At 40.3% G+C, this 27,237-nt stretch overlaps 1 protein-coding gene and 1 long non-coding RNA gene across 2 annotated transcripts in view; both read left to right on the forward strand.

The window, feature by feature from the left end:
- myo3b (myosin IIIB) overlaps window positions 1–27,237 on the forward strand; it is a 154,060-nt gene that overhangs the window by 101,623 nt on the left and 25,200 nt on the right. The gene's annotated exons all lie outside the window — the stretch shown is intronic.
- LOC113053535 (uncharacterized) lies at window positions 22,843–23,671 on the forward strand. The gene is made up of 3 exons (XR_003277237.1): window positions 22,843–22,877; window positions 23,003–23,149; window positions 23,306–23,671. It is a non-coding gene; the product is annotated as an uncharacterized LOC113053535 (long non-coding RNA).

Raw genomic sequence — 27,237 nt, forward strand, 5'->3', positions numbered from 1 at the left:
CATGTCTGTACTCTTTTCTCTGCTGCAAGGCCACCACAGTGAGAGAAAGAGTGTAGAACTAGAAAATAAAACAGAGATTTGGAAAGTATTTGAAAGAAGGTGAGTGCATTACAGTTACATTATGGGAATGGAGTATGCCACACAATGTACTCAGTTATATACTGCAACCATGTTGCATCTCATCCCTCCCATGTACTTTCTTGGTATCCTCAAACAAAATGATTTTTTTTTTGTAATTATTTATCTGGTAATTATTTATTTAGGTTTGGATTGGACACTACAGAAAAAAGGTTGCTAAAAGATTGTAAACTAGTGATTTATATGTTATTTTTGCAGAACTCCAAAGATGCAGTAGTACCCGGTTGTAACAAACAATAAGGGCAGTAAAAGGTCAAAAAAATGTTATTCCTTTTCAAACTATTTATAGTTATATTTAGCTGACAACCAATTAAAAAATACTTGATTTTGCATTATTCTTTGCACAAAACAATGTTATGACCTTCAAACATTTTTGCCATAATGCATAATTTGTAAACCAATACATTTTGATGTGTGAATCATATACCACCTCCCTATGCATAACTTTCTGAATGGAGTAAACTTGCTCAGTAGCTCACCTGGTACAGCATTGTGGAGTACTCGATCATGAGTCCTGTAAAACATCATGATAAAAGAGCTCAAAGTCATATAAAAAGCAAGCTAAAATGACAGGGCTGCTTCAGCAAATGTGTATCACTTCTGTTTTGGGAAAGTTTTAGTGCAGCATTAACCATAACCATAACCATGCCTGTCAATGCATTTGACAGTACAAAACCACATTTCAAAGACAAATAAATTACAAAAATTGCATAAAAATATGTACTTAAATTCGGTGACACTTATAGGGTATAGGGTCCAATTCACACTAATAAGTAGTTGCTTATTAGCATGTCTATGATTAACATATTGGCTGTTTATTAGTGTTTATAAAGTACATATAATGCATGACATCCATAATCCTACCCAATACCCTAAACTTAACAACTGCCTTATAAACTACTAATAAGCAGCAAATAAGGAGTTAATTGAGTCAAAAGTTATAGTTAATGGTTAGTTAATAGTGAGAATTGGACCCTAAAATAAAGTGTGACCTTAAGTTCTACTTACTTAGGTCAAAACAGCACTCAAAATTAATCAAATTACATTAAATATAAATTTAAACTATACTAAATTTCCATTAAGCTGAAATGAATGTAAAGTGTCTGAAACCATTGTATTCAGTTTGCATTTCATTTGATTGCTTCTTTTTAAGTCTATTATTTATATAATAAGCATTCTGTTCCAAAGTATACTAGCAGATACTTTCTCACAAGGATATGCATTTCTGTAAACATTTTCTCTACTGAGAAATATATATTTTCTGTGTCATTCGACAGCATCTGAAGTATAGACATCAGTTATTTTGTTGGGAAATTACCGAATATTCCTTCAAAGTACAGATCAGGAGTTCGAGTCTCTCTCTCTCTTTCAGCCCCTCAGAATCATAATTTACCTTTCTTGTTTTCCCACTGCTGACATATATGTTTACCAAAAGCATAATCTTTATAAAGCGGTTTAACATAAGGAGCTCAGCTTTCATAAACCATGAAGTCTGATCCTTTTTAGCAGAGAGCAACAGAAGAGAACTAGTTTGCACTTATGAAGTACGTACGTATAAAGACAATGATGCGTTATTCCATATACATAAGTGCCCTTGAAAGGCATAAAGAAAATTCTAGAAAGGAAACACTTCATGCTGCCTTCTCTTATTTATTTGTGTGTGGATGGCAGGCCTGCACATTGGCCTGAAGGGTTCTGGGGAGTGGGAGTGTTAGAATAGTCTGATCTGGGCTTTACTCAGTGTGTTGGCTGTGAAACATACCTCTGAACATGCATCATCGAGAACAAGATCAAAAGTTTTACAGGATTAGCACAAATGAGCAACAAAACAAATGAATGTGTGCACACGAACAGATAGTGTCATGTCTAGTTAGTGTGCCTTCACTCACTTTGGTGGATTAAGTTCAGGAAGTGCAGATTTCCTCTAGGTAGTGTTGCCCAAATGAATTTAATCTTCTGGCTGAAGCTGAAATCTTCTCTTTGACTTGTTCTGAAACTGTTACATAAGGAACTTTGATCTACAGGAAACCATGTTATTGCAGCACTTCAGAAAAACTTATATAATATATATATATGTATGTATGTATGTATGTATGTATATATGTATATATATATATATATATATATATATATATATATATATATATATATATATATATATATATATATATATATATATATACAGTTGATGTAGTAGTGACAGTATGCTTAGGTATGGGGCCAGGTTAAGGGATCTACTGTACAATATGGTTATGCAAAATAAGGCATTGATATGTGTAAATATTTTTATTTTTACATAGCATCTTTTAATACCTTAAGGTCGCCTTAAAGGCCTGAAATAAAAAAATGAAATAAAATGAAAAAACAATCATACAGAGAGAGAGAAAAAAAAGTAAAGCAAATCAGCAGGGCAAATCCAAAAGAAACAAAAATACAATCAAAATAAAATAAACAGCATCACGAGTTAAAATTCAGAAACATTGGAGAAACATAGTGAAAATATTACCAGTAACTTTAACTACTCAAGTGCTGTAATTAATTACTATGAACTTAGTATAGTGTGTACATGTGGGTCAGGACTGTAAAATAATTCTTCATCTGTTTTGTTTATCCTCATTAATTAATAAAGCATTATGTAATTAATGAAACTTCACTGCTGAGTAGACTCTTTAACTATACATCTCAGACTTGTCATATTTTAATGATAATGTAAAAGGAGAAATATATACATTGAGGAGAACTGACAAATCCATCAAAATACCAGCTGATTCAAAGATGCTGAGCAAAAATGAGGAAAATCAGTCATTTACACTTGTTTTGATTTGAAGTCTAGTGCAATGACATTCAGACATGTTTAACTGTGACTTACGTGTCCAAATATATTTGTGGATCAGTGTACATTAGAAACATATTTTACTCACATTGAGAGTACAAAATAATCTTAGAAGATCTTCTGACGTTGTTCCTGTTGTTCTCTTTAGATCAGATCATTTGATAGAAGCAGGCTGCCTGTGCAGAGCTCAAGTCATTGACTGTGTCTAATTGGCCGCTCTGCTGACTGTGTCGGCCGCAGGGAACACATCATGTCATGCAGGACGAACACAGGGGGTGGGGGGTCCTTTATTGTCACTACCAAAGTCATCAGAACTGTCACACCAACAATCTGGAGCCCGTCCAGACAATCTCTCTCTCTCTCAGACTCATTCGTACAACATCACTCTCCTTTTCCTCAAAAGTGTGAAATGCTAGTAAACTACTAATCTACTTAGAATTTCTCCATTAACTATATGTTACAAAACATCCTGGAGGCACAACTATGCACTTACTGAGTATTGAGTACTTGGACTGACTAAGCAATACCCGGCACACGTTCAAAAATCCAATACTATTAGATCAGATATACTGTGGCTGTGTAGTAACTAGTTTGTGGGATCCAACAGTTTAGGTCTTTCTCTAAATGCATCTCTATCTGGCTCAGCGCCAGCCAGGGAACAAATGCAGATTTGAATTGAGCAGCTGGTGATATGATGCACTGAATGTTATAATCACGCTGGTGTGATTGTATTAAATATAGAAATTATTAATCGGCTATTCAAAATCCACTTGTCTAAAAACATCTGAGGGGGCGCATGCCTCATTTTGGGCACTTTTGGGCCTCTGCCTACTGCTCAAAATGCCTGGGAAGATATATTTTTGTTTGTGATGTAGTAATGTTCATTGTGAAGCTTACACTGCGATGCACTTATCTGTCTACTCAGCTAGTTAATCCAAACAATATAAAAATGTATACTATTGATAAACAATATAAAAACAGACATCATACATAGCATTTTAATAAAACTGTTAATGTAATGGCAGCGGGGAATAATAATGTGCATGAGTTATTTTATTTAATCAGTATTATTTTTTACCTAAAACATGACACTGATGTTGATGTGTCTGCATTCAAGCATTTCAGTGGAGTTAAATAGATCAGCCTTTACAGCAGATTTAGTTAACAAACAACAGACAGTTTTGAGTCGACAAATTTGACATTAGTAACTTACTTTTAGCAGCATCAGCTCGCTCTCGTGCTCACAAGATCTCCCGGTTCTTACTTGTGAATTCAGTTCACTGGAGACTCGCACTAAATGGTTGATTTGAATCAGTGAGTTGTCGACTTGAGAACATCTGCAATCGAATCATTCTAATTCGTGAATGAATCGATAGCATGAACAAATTGCCAGTACTGATCATTGGGACACACAAGATCTCCAAACATGATGGGCAGATAATGCAGTTAATGCAAGCTTTGAGTAGAATTTAAGCCCAAGTAATTGGAAACCATTCCATGAAGCCATAGTTTAAACCTTCATTTTTTCTGTGTACTTCTGCTGATGTAGTGCAATTGTCAATCAGATGCTGAATGAGTAATTTCATCTCATATTGTGCTACCCCCTCTAATATATTGTGCATAGTGTCAACCAAAAAAATTGCAGTAGTGTGGAAATATTGCAATGAATTTAAAAGGCAAGACTCCCATTTTTAATCCCATTACATAATGTAGACAGTGATTGATCTACATTCTCTGGCAGTGTACAGCATGAAGTTCTTTAGTTTGCACTGCTGTCTTTGGACTATCTACACTGAACACTGTCTGAAACTCTTCATTCTTTAGTTGGGAAAAGCAGCAACAGTACCTAGCACTAAAATATTTCACAAAACTAAATAAGGAATGGACACCAAGGTTGTCAGTGGTAACTTGGACAATGGTATGTAAAGGAACCTGAATCCCATTAGTTTCCAGTGTTGAGATATCCTGGACAAGCGGCTCTAGTCTTTTATCAAACCCATTTGTTTTGATACCTTATGCATGAAATAAAGCGACTAAATTGATATTTAGCTAACTCAAGTTGTATTTAGGGGAAAATATTTTGAAAGCGTAAAATAAATAGCTCCTAATTTATGCATTCCTCGTTTTGATCCAAGGGAGTTTGAGCATTCTAATTTATCAAAAAAACTGTTGTGTCTGAAAGGCATGTCTTTGTTTTGGGAAGAGCGTATGATTCTTAAAGAATTCTCCATTATGTGTGTGTCATAAAGAAAATTTGGTCTATTTTGAATCTATTATTGAATCTACTATTGGTCTATTATGAATAAATGGACTGTAATGGCTCAAGGATTGCTGTATATACACATTTCTTCTTAACAATGGTTTGGGCAAAAGTTCCATTTGTTCTGTTATGCCGTGTTGCAAATCTTGTTCCGAGGACAGGATCTACTTTTCCCCATTTCTCTAAGAAAGTACTGCATTCTCTTGCTCTCAGTGTTTGATGCCACAAAAGAATTTAGCATTTTTTCAAAGCACTGATCAATTTGAGACTTAACCACAATTTTTATGGGCTCCTCTAATGATAGGCTGTTTTTCACAGATTATTTAGTTTTTAATCATTTCTTCTAGAGCAATAACAACATAGTTAATATTTGTCTCTGTGACACCTGCAAATTTAAGTTCAGCCACCACTGTTGCACAACTGTTTACTATATTTGTTTTTAGGATTACAGACTCACAAGGTGAATTTTGTTTTGGTGAAACACCTACATCCTAGGGCTGCCGCAATACCACACTATTGATGAGCAAACGCAGAGGAATGCAAGAACCGCAGCAACCTTGATTTTTGCATGTTTTTTTTTTTTCGTAAGTTTATGCCCTAGTCATTTTACACTGAATATTAAACAAGTTAGGAATGATAACTTTTTTTAATGATAACTAATTTTAAATGGCCTAAAATTCAGTTGAGATGGAGCATAGGGCACACCAACTGTATCTTTAGAGATCCGGCCACTGGGAATTTCTGTTTAGTTCAACGGGATGTTGTTGTCACGCTGTCAGTCTCTGTTTTCCTGGGTGTTCCTTAGTGAGCTCACTTCTCCTTAGGCACTTCACCATAGGCACTTTAATTCCTCTAGTCTGGTCCTGTCTTCACAGTAATTGCACTCCAATTAATCGCACAGGTGCAGACAATCCTTTGTCGTTAGTCTCCTTATAAATAGCTGTCCTTCTCTGTTGTTTGTATGGAGTCCTTACCCTTCATGTACCTATGTTCTCGTCTCCCGAGACTTCCCCTTACCTTCTCGTTCCTCCGAGTTTCTGCCGTTCCATCCGGTTTCCTCTTTTGTTTTGTTTTGTTGGTCTCCCAAGACTGTTTATTTTGTATCACCCTTTTTGTGCAATAAATCAAACTTGCAGTTGGATCTACCCTCTCCTTGTGTTTTCCCTAACACACATCGTCACAGAAGGACTCCATCAACCAAAGATCCAGCGGTATGTCTTTTCATGTCTCCTCCCCAACTAGCATGGTGGAGCGGAGGGATAAATATTTAAAGTTGACCTCCTTCCGCCAAGAGGGCAATGACTTGGGTACCAGGGCAATGACTTGGGTGCCATGGCACTGGTGTTTTGGTCCCTGGCCGAGGGCATGGGGGGGGTACAATGATGCGGCCCTTAAAGACTATTTTAACACTGGACTGGATGACCCGGTTCCTCAGAAGGATGGCCGCCAGCTCATTGCCACTGCTCAAGATGGCCGCCGGTCCATTGTCAATGCCCAAGATGGCTGCCGGTCCAACGCCACTGCCCAAGGTGGCCGCCCATCCAGCACCACAGCACAATATGGCTGCCAGCCCAGCGCCACAGCACAAGCTGGCCGACTCAACGCCTGAGTCTCCAGACAAGGTGCCACCGACTCGCCATCATAGAGGGTGGAGGAGGAGGAGACAGGCGTCTACCGTTCCTCAAAGCCCGGAGGACGTTCCCGAGCAGGCCGCTGCTGTCCAGGAGGATGTTCCCGGGCGGGCCGCTGCCGTCACAGGACATTCCCAAACAGGCCGCTGCCGTCCCCGAGGTGGTGCCCGAGCAGGCCGCTGCCATCCCCGGATGCTGTTCCGGAGGCCAGGGCGGTGTGCGATGCTGTTCCGGAGGCAGAGGTGGTGCCCGATGCCGTTCCGGAGGCCGAGGTGGTGCCCGATGCCATTCCGGAGGCCGAGGCGGTGCCCGAGGCCGTTCCCGATGCGGTAACCAAGGCGGTGCCCGAGGCCGCTCCCGATGCCATGACTGAGGCGGTGCCCGAGGCCATTTCAGAGGCAGTGCCTGAAGCCGAGGCGCCTCACGTATCCACAGGCAGTCCAGAGTCGAATCAAGTTCCAGTTGACCTTCTCGGGTCGAGTCAGGTGCCCGTTGACTTTCCAGAGTTGAGTCAGTTCCCGGTTGACCCTCCTGAGTTGAGTCAGGGGTTCATGGACCCTCCAGAGTCAGGGTTAGTCACTGTCGACCTTCCAGAGTCAGGGTTAGTTACCGTTGACCCTCCAGAGTCAGGGCTAGTTCCTGTTGACCATCCAGAGTCGAGTCATGTTCCAGTTGATCCTCCTGAATCAAGTCAGATTCCTGTTGACCTTCCCAAGTCAAGTCAGGTGCCCATTGACTTTCCAGAGTTGAATCAGTTCTCGGTTGACCCTCCTGAGTTGAGTCAGGTGTTCATGGACCCTCCAGAGTCAGGGTTAGTCACCGTCGACCTTCCAGAGTCAGAGTTAGTTACCGTTGACCCTCCAGCGTCAGGGCTAGTTCCTGCTGACCATCCAGAGTCGAGTCTTGTTCCAGTTGTTCCTCTTGAATCAAGTCAGATTCCTGTTGACCTTCCCGAGTCAAGTCAGGTGCATCCACACAGTACTGTAATTCTTTTAAAGAGAAGCTTGACTTTGATTAGATACTTTCTAGCTTTGGCTGAACATTGACACCTGTTTTCAGTAGGTGAGATTTGGCTGAGTGAGCACTGTATTGTGGGAAAGTCTGGTTAACTTGGTGCCAACTTTTGAAATCCTCTTAATGTCAGTGAGAAACAGAATAACTTTAACAGAGTTTAACAGGATGTACTTTCATGCGGGACAGTAGAACAGACTGAGTCTTTAAAATGATACTTATACTGTCCCATCTATTAGCATATAAGCATCTGTGGTATTATGGTTTAAGTCTTGGTGATGAGTTGGGTGGATTTCCCTTCATCCTCCTAAGGTGCGACTGTTTTGAGTTGAGACTTGTCTTATCATGTCAGATTTCCAATGACCACAGGCACCACAGAGAGAAGGGTTTTACATGTGGAAAATGGCACAAATTAGATTCTATTTCAAATGAACAATATTCATTTTTCAATTTATCAAAGGATCCTGAAAAAAACTATAAGGGTTTTCAGAAAAATAAGTAGAACAACTGTTTTCAACATCAATTATAATAAGATATGTTTTTTGAGCAGCAGATCGTCATATAACATATAATAGGATAGTAATAATATTATTTTATCCTGTAAAAGGGAGGATTATGTGGGTAGGATTATGTTTTAGGTTTTAGGGTTGGGTTAGGGCACTGGTCCTCAATTTCAGTGCTCTGCACATTTTGTAAGTCTCCCTTATTTAACACACCTGATTTAGATCATCAGTTTGTTAGGAGAAAGATCCATGAACTTAACTGGATTAGAGATAGAAAGATCCTTGAACTGCAATTGGTTAGGGGATAGAGAATGTCGTTTGGTCAGTACAACAACTATGGAAGTCTATATGTCACCACAATTCACAGAAACCTAATGTGTTTGTGGGTATGTGTGTTCTTTGTAAATGTCTTGCTGTGTGTGTAATTTCAAGAACATTGGGATTAGCTTTTAACAGGCCTGTTTCAATTCAATCATCAGACTTTACTGAGAGTCTGATTTTAGAACAGTTCCAGATTTGCCAGGAAATCGTCCACCTTTAGTTTTATTCAGTAGCTTAGTTTGCAAGGGTTCAAGAATGTAGTTTGCATGCACTATTACAGGACAGTTTAGAGTGATGGGTTTCTCTTTACATTTTTGTGCATAGTATGTGGGTTAGTGTTGTGCTTTTATCAGAGTGTGTGTTGTTTCTCTGCATCTCTGTTCAGCAGTGTGTTTGTGTGTATGGTCTGGTCTGCACATGCTTCACTTAGACATCAAAGAGTGCTGCTGCTGATTTTGCCTTACAACCCCCCACCCCCCTCCATCCCTCTGCTCCATCTGTACAAACAAACCTTGACGGCTCGGCCCAGCCCAAGACGTGTCAGGTGATCATGCACGTGAGCGACGAGAATCAATACGCCTCCCGCGTTTATATGACTAAAAACCCTTTTAGTTTCTCTTTTATGTAGTTTCTGAAGCGTGTTCTAATTTTCAAGGGATTTAGAGGTGTTTTTTAAGAGCCGGACTGAGTCTCGTCAAATTAAAACCCCTCTCTGACAAGAAATCAAATCCAAACATTTATGATACGCAGGGCAAATGGTACAACATAAAACTCATCTCCTTAGTGGTTTATTTTATTGCTTTTTTTTCATAGATTGCTTCAGAGATTATTAATGACCCTCCCAACACAATTAAAAACATACAATGGTTTATTATGCCATTAATGGATTTGTGTGTGACCCTTTTTGTCACACAGTGACATTACCTATTCGGTAACACTTTATAATAACTGCACACTATTAATCATTAATTAAGCATTAGTAAACAGATAATTCATAATTTATAAAGCATTAATAGACAGTAATAAGCAGTTTATAAGTACAGATATAAATGCTTTATTCTTGATTTAAAAGCATATCTATAATGTGTTTAATAATACTTTTTTCATGATCAATTTATCATTTCTCAATGAAGTATAGCATTATTTACAAACCAGTTATTTAGGAGTTGCCAGTGATTCATAAGATCACAAGAAATGTAGTAAATTCAGGTAGTTATAAAGCATTTAGTAGTGGTCAGTTAACTATTTATGTGAGCTCATCTAAAGTGAGGACTAGTTATGCCTTGTAAAGCATTTATAAAGGATATTTAAAGGCTCAAGTTATCTTCTAAACAAAAAACGGAAACAAACACAACACAGTGATACAGAACATAGAAATATTAACAGCCTTTAAATCTCATTTGTAAGAGCTTTACAAGGCATACATAGTCCTCACTTTAGATGAGCTCACAAAAATAGTTAACTAACAACTACATATGTTTTATAACTACCTGAATTAACCCTGAATTACAGTAGAAATACATGTTAATAAACCATTTATTAACACTATAAGTAACTATTACTATATGTCTGAATAAAAAGATGTATGAATGCACATTTAAATAGTTTATTAATCATTTACTTACAATTTCTAAGTGATCTTATGAACCACTGACAACTCCTTAATAACTGGTGTGTAAATAATGCTATACTTAATTTAGAAATGATAAATTGATCGTTAATAAAGTATGAAAAAACAATTATTAAATACATTATAGATATGCTTTTAAATCAGGTATAAAGCATTTATATCTGTATTTATAAACTGCTTATAAATGTCTATTAATGCTTTATAAATGATGAATTAACTGTTTCCTAATGCTTAACTAATGATTAATAGCATGCAGTTATTATAAAGTGTTACCACATATTCAATACTTTGGAAAAGGAGAGAGAGATAAAAATGGTGTTGGTGTTGCTTCTGCCATGCTCTACTGTTTGTGCTACAGGAGAATTATTACTCAAGTGAGTAAGGAGTGATTTATTTGTAGTATATAAAAAATAATTCCTACAAGATTTTGTGCCTAACTATTTACATTAATATTATGTTTATTGAGAAGAAAGAGGTCTCAGTACCCAAACTTGAGGTACACCATTGGTTAGCTGGTTTCATTTGTGTGAAGTCTGTGCTGCTGCTTTTGCAAAGATTATGTTTACATTTTCTTCTCTTTAGAAATCACAAAGAACAGAGTTAAAAAGTAAACATTTTTAATGCATATCATCCATATATTTTGTGATCTTACATGTGTGAAATCTATTTTGTTGGAACTTTCATTATGAAACCTTTATCCCATTAAAGCCTTAAGTTTGCTTGCTTGTGTTGTGATTTTCTGGCTTTTACTTTTCTTGTCTTTTGTTGCAAGCTAGCCCTTTTAGTCTAGGGCAGTGATCCTCAGATCTGGCCCACAAGATCCATTTTCCTGTAGAGTTTAGCTCTAAGCGTAATCAAACACACCTGAGCAAGTTTACCAGTGTTTTTGGGATCATTAGAAAATCACAGGTAGGTGATCTCGTGCAGTGGCGTTGGATCGGTAGATGTACGCTTCCTTTCTCCTCTCCGTCCGCCATGGTGAGACGGCGGCTCCGATCCGTTCCACACGAGCCCAGGGTCGAAGGGGGGCCATGGTGGAGAGCGATGTCGAACCTCCTCTTTACCACTAACTCCTTTGCGACCTCCCCTAGTCCCACGGAAAACCACCAGGCGGGTTCCCTCAAAACCATTCCTATCCCGCTCAGTGGCTGGGGAGGAAACATGAACAGACATACCACTGGATCTCAGTGATGGAGTCCTTCTGTGACGATCGCAACCAGTGAAACACAGGGAGAGAGAGAGATCCAATTGAAGGTATTTATTGAGGGGTAATCCAAATCGTTGTCAACACAAGCCAAGGTCAAAACCAAAAAGGCAGTCCAAAACAAACAAACAAAGGAAAGGGACAGGAAAGGGAACTCGGAAAGATAGAAACAGAGAAGACTGGAAACACGAAAGGTAAGGATTCCATACAATAAAAAGGAAAAGACTGGTATTTATAGGGAGGCTAATGACAATAAAGTGAATGCACCTGGTGCAATTAGCAGGAGTCCAATTACTGTGATGACAGGACAAGACTAGTGGAATTCTAGTGCCTACGGTGAAGTGCCTAAGGGGATGTGAGCCCACTAGTGGACACCCAGGGAAACAGAGACTAAACAGTGTGACATATCAGTAGTCACACAAAAACAAAGAGAGAAAGAGGGGGAAAAAAGAAACACCACAGTAAGCATGCTGGTATTCCGTAATGCGATAAATCACGGTAATGTATATGCACGATATTATTGTGGCCACTTCTAAATACCGTGAACAACAGTGCTGTAAAAGAATGCTTAAAGAATGTGTGTGTTGATGCTTGTGAGCTCTGATGTAAACAAGCACGCATGAGAAGTACATGGGGGAAGGCGTGGGACACCTGCTGAATGAAAGCACATTCACTCTGTGACAGCAGAAAATGCAGCCTTTAATCTGAAAACACCATAAATAAAGCAGCTAGTCTACTTTCTAAAACATATTTAAATAGCAATTAAGATTAGTGGATTTGCTGTGTTGTTCATCACAGCGCCAAATACTTTTACATTTTACATTTTAATCTGGACTACAACATGCCCTAGATATTTTTGAAAGTGTTTTGATGCTTTGTTAATTCACACTTTACAGTAGGGCTTCATTAGTTAAAATAAACTTAACATAAAAATGAAAAATTATTCTGAACATTCATTAATCTTAGTTATTCTCAGTGTGAATATTACCACCAAGTAAATTTCAATACTGTGATAATACCGTATACTGTGCCAAAAGCATTAGCAATTACAGTTTTTGCCCGTTGCTTGAACACATTTTGCAAAACTTCGCTCATTTTTTTTTAACAATTAATAACTTCTGTAGCAAATGTAGCTATTGCTTATTGTGAATATTGTGATAATACCGTATACTGTGCTAAAAGCATTAGCAATTACAGTTTTTGCCCGTTGCTTGAACACATTTTGCAAAACTTCGCTCATTTTTTTTTTTTTTTAACAATTAATAACTTCTGTAGCAAATGTAGCTATTGCGTATTGTGAATGGTAATGCATTAACTTAGGTTAACTAACGAGATCTTATTGTAAAGTGATACCTATTGGTATTTATAGTTCTTTTGCACTTTATTCTGTGTAAACTTTATACATTTTTCTGTATTGCTTTATTGCATAGTTATTTTTGTTATAGGAAAATAATTATTAAACCTGTTATACTGTAATATGACCACTTTTTTGGTGTGAATATTACCACCAACTAAATTTCAATATTGTGATAATTAGGGATGCACCGAAATGAAAATTCTTGGCCGAAACTGAAAACCGAAAAAGAGAAAACCAAGGCCGAAAACCGAAACCGAAACACCGAAAGAAAATATGCCAATTATTAGTACCGTTGCATTTATTGCTATGACCGTGTACTAACTTTACTAAAATTAAGACATTGCAATTGCATAAATTAATATTAAAGTTTCAAAAATAATTACAATTACATAACTTATTTAAAAAAAAAAAAAAAAAACATAAAAATACATAATTACAAATGATGCAAATATTTATTAAGCACATTGCAACAATGCACAGTAGAAAATAAAATTCAAACTAAAAATGTATCCCACTCGTGTATATTTAATAATAATGTACAGGCCTACTGGCCTGCAGAAAGGTTTTAAAATGAACAGTTCTCTCATAAAAACAAAGTGCATTTAGGTGAAGTGCATTTGAAATTTTTCTATGTAGGACTAGAAAGTGCATTACTTCTCCAGTAGGCAAGACTGTTATCACTTCTGGGGATGGGGACTTCAGACAGATAACCATCTAGCTGTTGAGCAGTTGAGCTTGTCATCTGCCTGACATTTGAGATAGTGTATTTAAATAGGGCCAGGGCATAAATAAACATTTTTATCAAATTAAAGCAGAAATCTAGCAGAAAATCTAGCATAAATATGGCTACAATCTGATATTATGTATGTATATATGTTTGTGTGTGTGTGTGTGTGTGTGTGTGTGTGTATAGTAGCCTAAGAACAAAATAGCCAACCTATTATTATTATTTGAGGCACTTTCTTGCAGAATTCCACTGAACATATCAGACAACGATGGTGCATGCCACTCATCTGGTGCAGAGACGAGTCTTTTCTGCGCTCTGATCTGTCTCCTGCGCTTGGCGCTTCTCCGTCTCCACGCGGGTTCTCCGCATCCAGCGCGGCCTGGATCATTTCTCGTGCGCGCTGCCTTATTTCCGCATCCAAGTAATGTTCTTTATAACGCGGATCAAGCACATTCGCGATGAAGTGCAGAGGATCCGAAAAGATCTCAGTGAGACGTGTGCTCACAGACTTTATAAGACTGTACTTTTCTTTGTTTTTACTTCGTGGTCCGTCTTAATCTCTTTGTTAGGAGATGCTTTAGTGCTGCGAATAAAGGAATACGAAGAGAGAGAATGTTCTCATTGGTGTTAAGTGAATGTCGCGTGGAGCTCGTGGTCTGCGCTATGCTGGTGCACGTGCAGGTCGCGGTTTCTGTTTGCGTCATCACAACATTTCGGCCGTGTTGTTTCGGTGATAAAAGTCTATCGGCCGAAAACCAAAAAGGCCATTTCCGGCCGATAATTTTCGGTGGCCGAAATTTCGGTGCATCCCTAGTGATAATACCGTAAACTGTGCTAAAAGCATTAGCAATTACAGTTTTTGCCCGTTGCTTGAACACATTTTGCAAAACTTCGCTCATTGTGCCAAAACTCTACACACAAGTAAACATGACACAACACTGGGAAATGTACCATTCACATCTGTGTCAAATTGAAGCTCTACTATCAAAACCTAAACTCTGCTATCAAAACCTAACATTCCTTTGTCAAAATGTAACTCAATGACAAAATGACACATACTTGCATCTTATGCATACACTTTCAGATCAGGGGGAACACACTAGTCTACTTTATATAAAACACTGCAGTGTTTGATTTTCACTGTTTATTCAGAAGGCATATTTTCGGGAGGCACATTTTCAAACAACCAAAAAAGGAAATAGGCCTACTCAATATTGTACATTGTAGCACTGTACATTGCAGTAACATGAATTCAGATAAAGCAAAAAAATAATAAGAATATAAAAAACACTATACTGTAAACACAGAAAATCATTGCAATTGTGCATTCGTGGGCTCATGGATCCCGCCGTCTGTTGGCCTCATTGACATCGCAAGCAATGTCTTCTCCCGCTAGGCACCGGGGAAAATATCCCCTTGCATGTCGAAACCATCCATGGATTGCTGTCACCTGAATGTCACCACAGTTCCATTGCCTGCAGAAGAGACATGTCAGGTCATGTCATGTCATGTCACACAGTCAGGCCATGGTTGATCACATGGTCCACCAAAGTTGCTCTTATATCATCAGAAATAGGGGTCCGTGCATGGCTTCTTCGACCTTCTCCTCCTCTTCCACTTCCTGTTCTTCCTCTTCCTCTTGCTTTCCCTCTTCCTCCTCCTCCTACTCCTCCTCCTCCTCTTCCTCTTCCTCCTCCTCCTCCTCCTGCTCTTCCTCTTGCTCTCCCTCTATCCATGCTTGCAAAGTTCTTGAAATGGCTAAACTGAGGGATTTTGTAGCTGGCTGATTGGTGTTCAGTTTTGCAAGTAAGTGCCTTCAGTTGTGTATTTGAGTGGTAGCAATTACCCGATGTGTTTTGTATTTTGGATACATGTGTTTTCCAAACGGCACTCTGGGATTTCATTTTTGAACGAAGTGTCTTATGTATGAAATAGAGTGTAGTATGCAGGACCAAGTGTGTTGCATAAAGGAGTAAGTGTGTTGCAGAATTGCAACTAGAGTGCAAAGCAGCGCTTTTGTTTAAGGTATGGGTACATGTGTTTGATGTATGGTAACAAAAGCTTCAAGTTGTGTTACTTTAGTCTAAGCATGGGTCTATAGTGTTCAAGCAACGGCAAAAACTGTAATCGCAACATAAAAGTTTGATACCAGCATATCCGTACATCACAGTAGCAAAAGGAACAACCACAAATAATAAACATAATACAACTCCTGACGTAACACATCTGTGATAGAAAATGAATGACTAGCTTATATATTACCCCATAGGACTTTGTTTATACAGTCATATATCAGTATTCACAATCACATTGACATTTTTTTTCTCCCAATACTGCATCGATATCCTGAGGTTGCTAAACTGGCATTTCTATGTGCAGTCAAATCCAGTTCAGTATGCAAACTGTGTGAGAGATTGAAACTCTCTTTTCCTTACATTATGAGTCTCTCTCTTAAAGCAAAATGCATGTAATTTATTTACGTAAACACGGGCAATGAATACTGACTGAATAATGTAACAGCTTGATTAATAAAAAAGTTATAACAAATTCATACATGTTTATTTACCTGGTCAATTCAATAAACATTTATGTGTTTAAGTAAAAAAAAAAAAAACCTTTAGAGGAAAAAAAAGCTAACATTTTATTGTGATTTTATAGAGTGGGGTCCCCTCTGTCGAAGGCTAAGCCGCTGGTTTTGTCTATGGTGGGATTCTCTGCTCCAGCGATGTGGTACATAGGCCATAGGCGAGATGAAGAGTGTTTGAATGGCTTTTTGGCTGCCTGTGTGCTGCTGGTGTGTCAAAGCAAGAGCGGCAGCCCTGAGGGAGAGCTCGGGATCAAATGCTACTGATTTCCCAGACAAAGGGGGGGGGGGGGGTCAGCCACTATCCCACATATGTGTGTGTGTGTGTGTGTGTGTGTGTTACTGAGACTTACATATCACTAACGGCTCTAGGTCAGACTACTTACAGTAAACTCTGTGTTAGGGGAGTAACTGAAAGGTATTGCTCTCTCTCTCTCTCTCTCTCGCTCTTTCTCTCCCTCTTAACTGCACCCACTTGACTTCAAATTCAGTTGCACTTTCTCACATTTCAGGTGTAATTGAGCCACTAAATTGAGGGTGATATAAGAGGATATTCAACAAGAAAAAGTGTAAAGCAGAACTTACTTATATCCTTTCAGAATTGATTGGATGGTGAAAATGGATGATTGATGGGAAGAGGTTTACAAATAATAGGGTTTGGCAACAAAAAAATTTTTTTTTGCATATTATCAGTTCATGCAAATTGGCAGATGCATATTTTAAAAAGACCTGACGTGTATTAATAATGCAAATGAGGTCAGTTTTGATGTTGACTTTTACACTTTTAACTAATTAGTCTATATATCAATTATTAATAAATTATTCTAGTATAAATATAGATATTTCTATTAGTTAATTTTCTCAGAATTGTAATGAAGTGAGGGAATATTCTTATGTATGTTTAGTATATGGATGAAATTACTGGTTTGCTGTCAGAACAAATTTGTTCATAAATGTGCTTCTCCAATTTTTCATCTCTTATTTTTGTCCTAAACAGTTATGCTCTCTGTTTGATCTCTGTTCATTGGGCAAATATAGAGTTTCTGTCCAAACTGTTTTGATTTACAGTCGTGAAATGACTTGCAGAGCAGTTCCGTTATGCAGGAAGCTTGCAGGTCCTTAAGCATGGGAGATGGGAAAAGTCAAATAATCTTCTGCCAAAAGAAAATTTGAATTTAAAGTTGAAAGAGGATGCAGCGTGTGACACTGAGTGCTCTTGACCCATTTGGAGAACTTGTGGACTAGAACTCTGCAGTTATTACAAGTGCATCAATGTACAGTGGAAGAGCACATCACCCATTCTTTAAACACTTTTGAAGCAGCAGAAAATCAAATCTATGCAAAGTAGAATTACACCCAGCCAGAGAAAGCCTGAACCTCAAGGCTTTGATGTGTGAGAAGGATAGAGATGTTCTTCAGTCTGTTCAAAGCCATCATGCCATTCTGTTCCGGAGCATTCTACAGAACGACTACATCACTGAACTCTGTTTTAGAGAAGATTTACGGAGGATCTAAAAAGTCGTTGAGCAGGGAAGCTCGGCCTTGTCTAAAATGAAGTTGAGATGAAACAGACCGAGATATTAAATATACATGCTGGCGTAGAAAGGTGTCCTGGATTTCTGCTCATTTTGTGGTGTTTGTAGATCTAAAAAGGTTACAAGTGAACACGAGGAAGCAAGACTATCTCTCTTTCTCCTCTTCTTGACATGCTGTTTGATCTACAATAATATACAGAATTTTGGTGGATCAGATGGTTGGCACTCATGTATGATTTTGAAAAGTACACACTGCATATCTAATCTACTTTTATATTGGACAAGTATTTCACATTTTTATACAAAAAAAAGTAGCACAACTGTTTTCAGCATTGATAATCAGCAATGTTTCTTGAGCAGCAAATCAGCATATTATTGTGATTTCTGAAGGATCGTGTGACACTGAAGACAGGATTAATGATGCTGAAAATCAGAGATGGGACCAAGTCACACATGTTCAAGTTTCAAGTAAGTCTCAAGTCTTAACCTTCAAGTCTCAAGTAAGTCCCAAGTATTTTTTTCTTGGGCAAGTCAAGTAAAGTCAAGTCACAAGCTATGTCAAGTCAAGTCCAAGTCAAGTCACCTTAATTATTGTTATTTTACCTGCAGAATCTGATCTTAATAAAGTTAAAAGACAAGATATAAGTAACTGTCAGTAAATTAAAATAATTTGGATTTGCATTGTAAATACTCATGTTCAGTAAAATACATCATGGAATCAAACAAAATTGTAACTTCCTAAAATTATTTATTTTTCACTTCTGCCAACAGTGTTTGAAATGTTTTACATTTTCAACATTGACTCCATAAAACAAATAACAGCTAAACATCCAACAGACTCCTCTCTGAACACCTCTCTCTCTCTCTCTCTCTCTCTCTCTCTCAAACACAGTTTACATACAACATTAAACTGTTACATTTCTCCTCTCTCTCTCTCTCTCTCTCTCTCTCTCTCTCTCTCTCTCACACACACACACACACACACACACTCTCTCTCTCTCTCTCTCTCTCTCTCTCTCTCTCTCAGAGAATAGAATATAAATATGACGTATTTTCAGTTGTTTCATACTTTTTTGTTATGTACAGCACAGACCAAAAGTTTGGACACACCTTCTCATTCAAAGAGTTTTCTTTATTTTTTCTGACTATGAAAATTGTAGATTCACACTGAAGGCATCAAAACTATGAATTGACACATGTGGAATTATATAAATAACAAAAAAGTGTGAAACAACCAAAAATATGTAATATTCTTGGTTCTTCAAAGTAGCCACTTTTTGCTTTGATGACTGCTTTGCACACTCTTGGCATTCCCTTGATGAGCTTCAAGAGGTAGTCACCTGAAATGGTCTTCCAACAGTCTTGAAGGAGTTCCCCCGAGAGATGCTTAGTACTTGTTGGCCCTTTTGCCTTCTGTCTGCGGTCCAGCTCACCCCTAAACCATCTCGATTGGGTTCAGGTCCGGTGACTGTGGAGGCCAGGTCATCTGGAGCAGCACCCCATCACTCTCCTTCTTGGTCAAATAGCCCTTGATGCCTTCAGTGTGAATCTACAATTTTAATAGTCATGAAAATAAAGAAAACTCTTTGAATGAGAAGGTGTGTCCTAACTTTTGGTCTGTACTGTACATAACAAAAAAGTATGAAACAACTTAAAATACGTCATATTTATATTCTGTACTGTATATATATATATATATATATATATATATATATATATATATATGCACTTCTCATGATTGGGTAATCGCGGCAGCTACATTTGTTTTTCTGATTAATTGTTTTGCTCTATGAGAAAGACAAGGTAACAAAATATTCGGGGCTTATGCCCCCTTAGCCCAGCCCTAGCGCCGCCCCTGGAATGCGTTTTTTTGACGGCCTGCTAGCGGATCATTAGGGGCCGTTCACATCACGTCTTTTGCGCGCGCAAGTTCGTTATTTCCAATGTAGGCGCGCGGTATGCGCGCTCATAATGATAGCAACGCGCGCGCGTCGCACCGCATCGGGTTAAAAACATCTAAACTTTTCACAATGCCGCAAGCGCACCGCAGGTCATGTGACAATAACTAACCAATCAGCTTCATCCTTTCCCGTATCAACGTTGAAAACTCAGCTAAGATGAAGGAACAGCTGTTCATAGCTGTATATGGATTGCCATTTTGAAACGAATTTAGTAGCAGAGTTACTGCGAGCGATTTTTAGTGCTGCAAATCCATTTATCCTTTGCTGAAATTTCCGCGTCTTCATTGAGAGAGAGCGTGTCATGGATGCTTAGCAACGACAGACGCCCCAGGAGCACTTCTGTCCGAGCGCTTTGGAAAGAAGTAGAAAGCGGCGCGACTAGCGTTTTCCACGCGTTTTTAGGCGCGAACTATTGAAGACAAAAGCGATGACCCTCTGGTACCTCTCAGGCTGACATGTTGATGTGATGTGATATCTGATTTAAGTGGGCGTGGTGTGTGTAAGGTAGAGAGGGCATGACTGATGATTGTGTCCTGATCCAGTCATGACGCTATTCTCAGCCTGCGCTCCAGCTGAGTAATCAACTCTATTTAAAAAAATAATTTATATATTTTATATTCAAACTGAAAACATGATGTGATTAACACTCAAGTCATTCAAGTCATCGTGTCTCAAGTCAAGTCAAGTCCCGAGTCTTTAACTTCCAAGTCCGAGTCAAGTCTCAAGTCCTAAAAATAGCGACTCGAGTCAACTCGAGTCCAAGTCACCAAGTCACAAGTCCCCATGTCTGCTGAAAATTCAGATTTGCACCAGAAAGAAATTACATTTTAAAGGGTCATATGCATATGATGCGATTTCAATTTTCCCTTTCTATTTGGAGAGTTACAAACTCTTGGTGCATAAAGAATATCTGTAAAGTTGAAAAGACTAAAGTCTCAAATCCAAAGAGATATTCTGTCACAATGAGAAGTCTCGAGATCCAAGTGCGAGTGCCAATTAGGTTAATTGAGAAACAACAAGCAGTGAGACGAGATGGAAGATGACCGCAATCATGAACCATAGCGGATAACAGTCAGCACGCTCTTGAAGTGAAGAATCTCGAACCCAGTGCAGGTGAGTCCAAGGTAAATGTGGAATAAATCCACCGGGACCGTGACTGGCAGATGAATGGCTGAATGAAAAACATCTTTAATTTGAATGAATTAAATACGGGATCAATTTTCCTTTACTCCACTGGACTAATAGTTTTGGAGACAGTAAATGGGCCAATAAATTTGGGAGCAAGCTCATTACTGACAGATCGGAGAGGAATATTCTTAGATGAAAGCAACTCTTTTTGACCCACAACGTAGATGGGAGGCTTCAACCGGTGGCGATCGGTCTGAACCTTGGTGCAACTGAAGGTGGGTCAGTCTGGCTATGGTCCAGGTGCATCAGCATCTATGGACAAATGCATGGGCAGAGGGAACCGCGACTTCGCACTCCACTGGTTGGTACCGTAAACTACACTCAAAAGGTGATAGGCCAGTAGCTGAGACTGGTAACGAGTTATGTGCATGCTCAACCCATGAGAGCTGCTGGCTCCAAGAGGAGGGGTTCTGAGAAGACAACATTCATTATAAATCTTGGTTGGCCCTCTCTGTCTGTCCCTTACTCTTGGGATGAAACCCAAAAGAAAGACTAACAGTCACCTCCAACAATTTACAAAACTCTCTCCAAAATTTGGAAACAAACTGAGGCCCCCTGTCAGAGACCACGTCCATTGGGAGGCCATGTATGTTTCTCTGGCAGAAGGTAATTTAGGCAGAGCAATGAAATGAATTGCCTTCGAGAACTGGTCTACCACAGTCAAAACCATCGTGTTTATCTGTGAGGGTGGGAGACCTGAAACAAATCTAATGAAATGTGGGTCCAGGGTCTCGAAGGAACTAACAACAGCTGAAGGAGTCCAGAAGGGGGTTGACTGGAAGACTTGGAAACAGCACAGACAGAGCAAGCCATTACAAAATAAAACTAATGTCACGAGCCATGGTTGGCCACCAAAACCATACAATCAACTCAAGGATGGCAGGCTCAGTAGCGGTTTTAGGCACGGGCGAACCGGGCAGCCGCCCGGGGCGTCATTTTTTCGGGACACATTGGGGGCGGCAGCACGAGTAGATAAACAAAAAATCCTCTGTGTCGCGAAGCGGTTTTTTCGTCATTTATATCATTTCACTGTGTGTGGAATTGGCAAATTGGCGCTCCCTGCAGCTGCTGGCGCCCCTGCTTGCTGAAAATATCCACTGAAGCTTTGTGTTGTGAGAGAAGTGTAAGGGAGTGGGGCGAGAGGCGCGTGCGACATTTCACCTCTGGGTCTCTCTCAAATGGAACGGACAGGGCGGGGGTGGACAGGGACGGGGGATCCACACTAGTAATATAATTAATAATAGGCTAAAGTCAGTCACACACCCCGACTTTCTTCCAAATAACGCACATTTCATTCATAATGTTATAATACAGGCCTATATACAGGCCTATAGTTCCTGCAAATGAAACTAGGTAATACAAAACGATTATGCGGTCATCAAGGTGAATTGGTTTAGTCCTGACTTCTGGTCCTGAGTGACAGTTGGGGGGATGGGAAATCTGTTGATTGTCGAGTGCCAAATAAACAGAGATGGAGAAGAAAAGGTCAAAGCCAGGTGCCCAATTTCGGAAAAGAAGAAGAGGAGAAACGAGCAAAAGATAAAGGTATGCAACTATTGTCTCTGTATGATTACAGTATCCATTTCATGAATGAAGGGCTAATGTTAATTGGTGGTGGGTATAACTCTTTGTTAGCATTTTTGCTATGATGCTTTAAAAGTGTGTCATGCCTATAATTTGAGGCAGTAACCTAATGGTACCTCCATGAAAAGTTAGATTGATATACAAATTTTGGTTGAAAAATATCCTGAAACCCAAAAAGTTTTTGTTTTTGCCTAAACATATAATTTAAAGTCATTTTATTTTTTAAACAACTGAGTCCCAGTGACCATAGCATAACGTGAATAAAATATAATTTTTCAATGTATTTGTTTTACTATTTGTTTCTATGCTCTAAAAAATGTGATGACATGGGGGGAAAAAATGAAATAAATAAATGTTGTTTTTTTTTCGGGTCTAGGAGGATATAGCGTGTAATGACAGACATTTAGTGTGTAAGAGCATGTTTATGTAACCCTTCTATTATGTTTTGAGTCAATTTGACCCTAGGCTGTTTTAGCTTTATAAAACATTATCCTATGGTCTTTTGATTTCAAATGCAGTTAAATTGCAATTTCAGGGGCACTTCTAAAATATTTTGGAGCGTCCTCTACCACTGGTCAGGATGAGCCAACCACCTCCTCCGCTACAAATATGTCTCCACAAATATCTGATATTGAGGATGAAGACCTCTTTGCCTCTACTTCTACCCAGCATGAGCTTTCAGGTGTGCATATCGTGTGTGTGTGTATGTGTGTGTGTGTGTGGGCTACAAGACAACTGCAATTTAATGTAATTTTAATATTTCTGATAATTTATGAGTAGGACTGTGTTTTTTCACTGCTATGTGTTTTGAGTAATATGCCAATATGCTGTCTGATAGAAATGCCTGGAGCTGAACCCCCACTGAGCCCCACTGGCCCTCACATCTGACTGACAGGATTCGGACTGAGCTGGTTCACAGAGGACCAAGTAAAGTGCCACCTGGCTTTGTTTTCCGTAGGAATGAGAGTAATGTGAGAAGTTGCCACCACTAATATTTTAAGAAGACATTAGTAAGTGGTGAAAAGATGGCAAGAAGATGGCTGATTTCTTCAATTAAGAACAACAGCCTCTTTTGCTTCTGCTGTAAATTGTTTTCCAAGAGGAACATCAATTTAACAAGTGCAGGAATGGCAAATTGGAAACATGCATGCAATGATATCACATCATATGAAAACAGTTGTTATAATAAAATATTGCTGTTTGTGCAGAACTTTGTTTGCTATTTTTTGTGTGTGTGTGTGTGGGGGGGGGGGGGCGCTCGAAAGGGGTCTCGCCCAGGGTGTATTTCAATGTAGAACCGCCACTGGGCAGGCTACCTTGGAATAATGACGCCATCAGATAACTTCTGACCTTAAACACTCTGGCACAAACAAATGACCCAGTGGGCATCTGGATGGGGACATTACCCCTTGAGAGGCCGTGTGTACTTGATCTCCCAGGTGACCGCAAAAATAAAAACCTTCTGCATCACAATGGGATAAAAAAAAAAAAACCTGGCCGCTCTGAATTATCAAAAATAAGGGATAAATGCGTTCTGTTTGATATTTTTAGAACCTGGACGGTAAGAAATAGAAAAATCCCACCGGGTCTGCTGAGAGTTTAATCTTTTGGCAGACTTGATATATTCAAAATTCTTGTGGTTGGTCCAAATAACAAAAGGAACCCCTGAACCCTTCAACCAGTGACACCACTCCTCCAAGGCAAGCTTGACTGTCAACAACTCTCTGTTACCAATGTCATAATTACACTCGGCTGGAGACAAATGGTGAGAAAAATATGTGCAAGGATTTGAGGGAACACTTGGATAGGACCACTTCAACTTCCACCACAAACTGCCGGGAGCTGGAACGAAGAAGCTTCTGCTGCACTGGACCACCTGAAAGCAGTCTTGATAGAGGGTAAGGCAGTCAAAGGGGTGGCTAGCTGGCTGAAATTGCAAACAAATCACCGGTAAAAATTGGCAAAGCCTAGAAACCTCTACAAGGCCTTGCAGAAATCTGGGTTTGGCCAATTCACCACACCCTGAACTTTGTCACAATCCATGCGCACTAGAGGTCTGCAAGTCTGTCGGGTCCCCCCGTGCCGGGCTCTAGCCATTTTTTTTCACAAATCGGGCTTGGGTCAGGGTCGGTCTCATTCCATTTTTTTCTTTTTATTGTGCCCATATACGCGCAGAACACACATAGGCTACTGTATGATATACTGATAATAATGATTATAGGCTATAAAAATATATATACACACGGTACATGCATTATCATACAGGTGACAGTTGACCATGCAGAGCATCAGGGAGAAATGTGAGCGTGGGGAGTTATTAAACATTCCCAATGCTTCGGGAAAAGCTGCATTTTGACAGAGTTTTGATTTGATTACCACGACAAACAATGAGCCAATTGGTCATGTGCAGTGTTACAAACACGCCAGGTTCCACCTCTACACAATCACGGCGCACACCCTCAACTGAATTCTAACCATCACCACCTGATCCTCATCACCTGCCAGCCATCACAGCACTATAAAAGCCACACACATGTACCCAGTCATTGTACGGTCACATTCGCGACAAGATCATTAATCTGCGCAAACTATAAGGACTAACTCCTCTTTATCTTCTCTCCAAGGATATACTCTAAGGATTACTTCGCCTTCATCTTCTCTCCAAGGATTATTCCCGAAGACTCCTCCAAACCCCAACAGTGTGTGTGTGTGTGTTCACCTCCTTCCCGGCAGGGATCCCAACTCCCATCCACTCCTCACCACCTGCTCCTCTGCTTGTGTCTTAAAATAAACATCTACTTCATCTGTTACTCCTCTGTCTCCAAGTGATCCGTAACAGATGACCGGACCAGCACAGAGAGACGCAAGCATGAGCCTCACGGACCCCTACCAGGAACTGGTTGACGCACTCTGTCTGACACTCATGTCAGCACCCACATCACCACCAGCAGCAAGCACTTCCGCTAACCCCGTCATCTCTCCTTCACCTGCCGTGCACGCCAGTCCCATGGCCAAGTCAGCGCTCTACTCTGGTTCGGCGGAGGAATGCAGCGGTTTCCTGCTTCAGTGTTCACTGGTCCTGGAGATGCAACTGCTCTCATATCCAACGGACCGATCCAAGGTAGCCTTTATAATTTCCCAGTTACAAGGCAAGGCATTGCAGTGGGCAGACTCTCTCTGGACCCAGAATAATCCTGTAACCCAGCCATATTCTAGCTTCATCGAACACTTCCGGGAAGTTTTCGGCAAACCTGCCTGGGACTCCTCAATAGGTGAGAGACTTTACAACTTAAAACAAGGGAAAATGTCTGTCAATGATTATGCCTTGCAGTTCAGAACTCTGGCGGCCTCCAGTGGGTGGAACGAACAGGCCCTGCTCACTACCTATCGTCAAGGACTGGATCCCAGAGTGCGGTTGCATCTCGCTGCATACGAGGATACCATCGACCTCGGGCGATTCATCCAGCTGTCCATCCGCTTCGCCACTCGTATGCAGTCGTGCTTAGAAGAGCACCAGGGCCAGGCACATTCCTCCACACCGCTCTGCCGACCAGAGAACGTCAGCTCCCCAGAACCAGCCAGCGAACCCATGCTCGTGGATTCCTACCACCTCACTATGGGGGAGCGTCAATAAGGGAAAAGCTCTCAACGGAGGCGGTCGCATTTCTTTCCTCTCCTCCCTGTCTTCCCTGCTTCGCCTGTTTCTCTTGTCTCGTCTACTTTGAGAGACTCTCTCTGCATTGCTATCCTAAACTTGTCACGGTTGGGTTTGGGAAAACACAAAGAGAGGGTAGATCCAAATGCAGGTAAGGGTTTTATTTAAACAGAGGGGTAACTACAAAAATAAACAGTCATGAGAGACAAACGTAACCAAAAGAGGGAACCGGATGAAACGGGGAACTCGGAAGAATGAGAAGGTAGAGGAAGTCTCGGGGGAACGAGAGCATGAGACACATAGGGTAAGGACTCCATGATGACAACAGAGAAAGACAGCTCTATATAGGGAAACTAATGACAGAGTATTGTCAACACCTGTGCGATTCTAATTGGAGTGCAATTACTGTGAAGACACAACCAGACTAGCGGAATTAAAGTGCCTATGGTGAAGTGCCTAAGGGGAAGTGAGCTCACTAGGGAACACCCAGGAAAACAAAGACTGGCAGCGTGACATTACCCCCTCCCTACGGAGCAGCTACCAGATGCTCCACCTAAACCCAGGAAAACCCCAACAGAAAAAGAGGCAGGAGGGAGGTGGAACGGCGGCGGACCAGGGGGAGGGACGGAGGGACAGAAAACAGGGACAGGAGCAACCAGGAGAAATGGAAAGGTGCAACACAAAACAAGGAGTCCAGGAGGGAGGCGGACAGGTGGAGGCTCAGGGGGAGGGAAGGAGGGCCAGACTAAACTAAAAGGAACAGACAGAAACAGAACTCAAAAAACACAAAACATAAGTCCATGAAGGGCATGTTGAGGCGTCCACCAGGACGGAGCAGATGACCACCACATCTTTGTGGTCGAGGCCGGCGACCACCAGGGCGGAGCGGAAGACCACCACGGCCTTGTGGTCAAAGTCAAAGCCCTCCAGGGCGGAGCGGAAGACCACCACGTCTTTGTGGTCGAGGCCGGAGTCCACCAGGGCGGAGCAGAAGACCACCACGTCCTCATGGTCACCGCCGGAGTCCCCCAGAGCGGAGCGGACGACCACCACGTCCTCGTGGTCACCGCCCGAGTCCCCCAGGGTGGAGCGGACGACCACCACGTCCTCGTGGT

This window comes from Carassius auratus, chromosome 34 (assembly GCF_003368295.1).
Source record: "Carassius auratus strain Wakin chromosome 34, ASM336829v1, whole genome shotgun sequence".
In the NCBI taxonomy this organism is placed as follows: domain Eukaryota; kingdom Metazoa; phylum Chordata; class Actinopteri; order Cypriniformes; family Cyprinidae; genus Carassius; species Carassius auratus.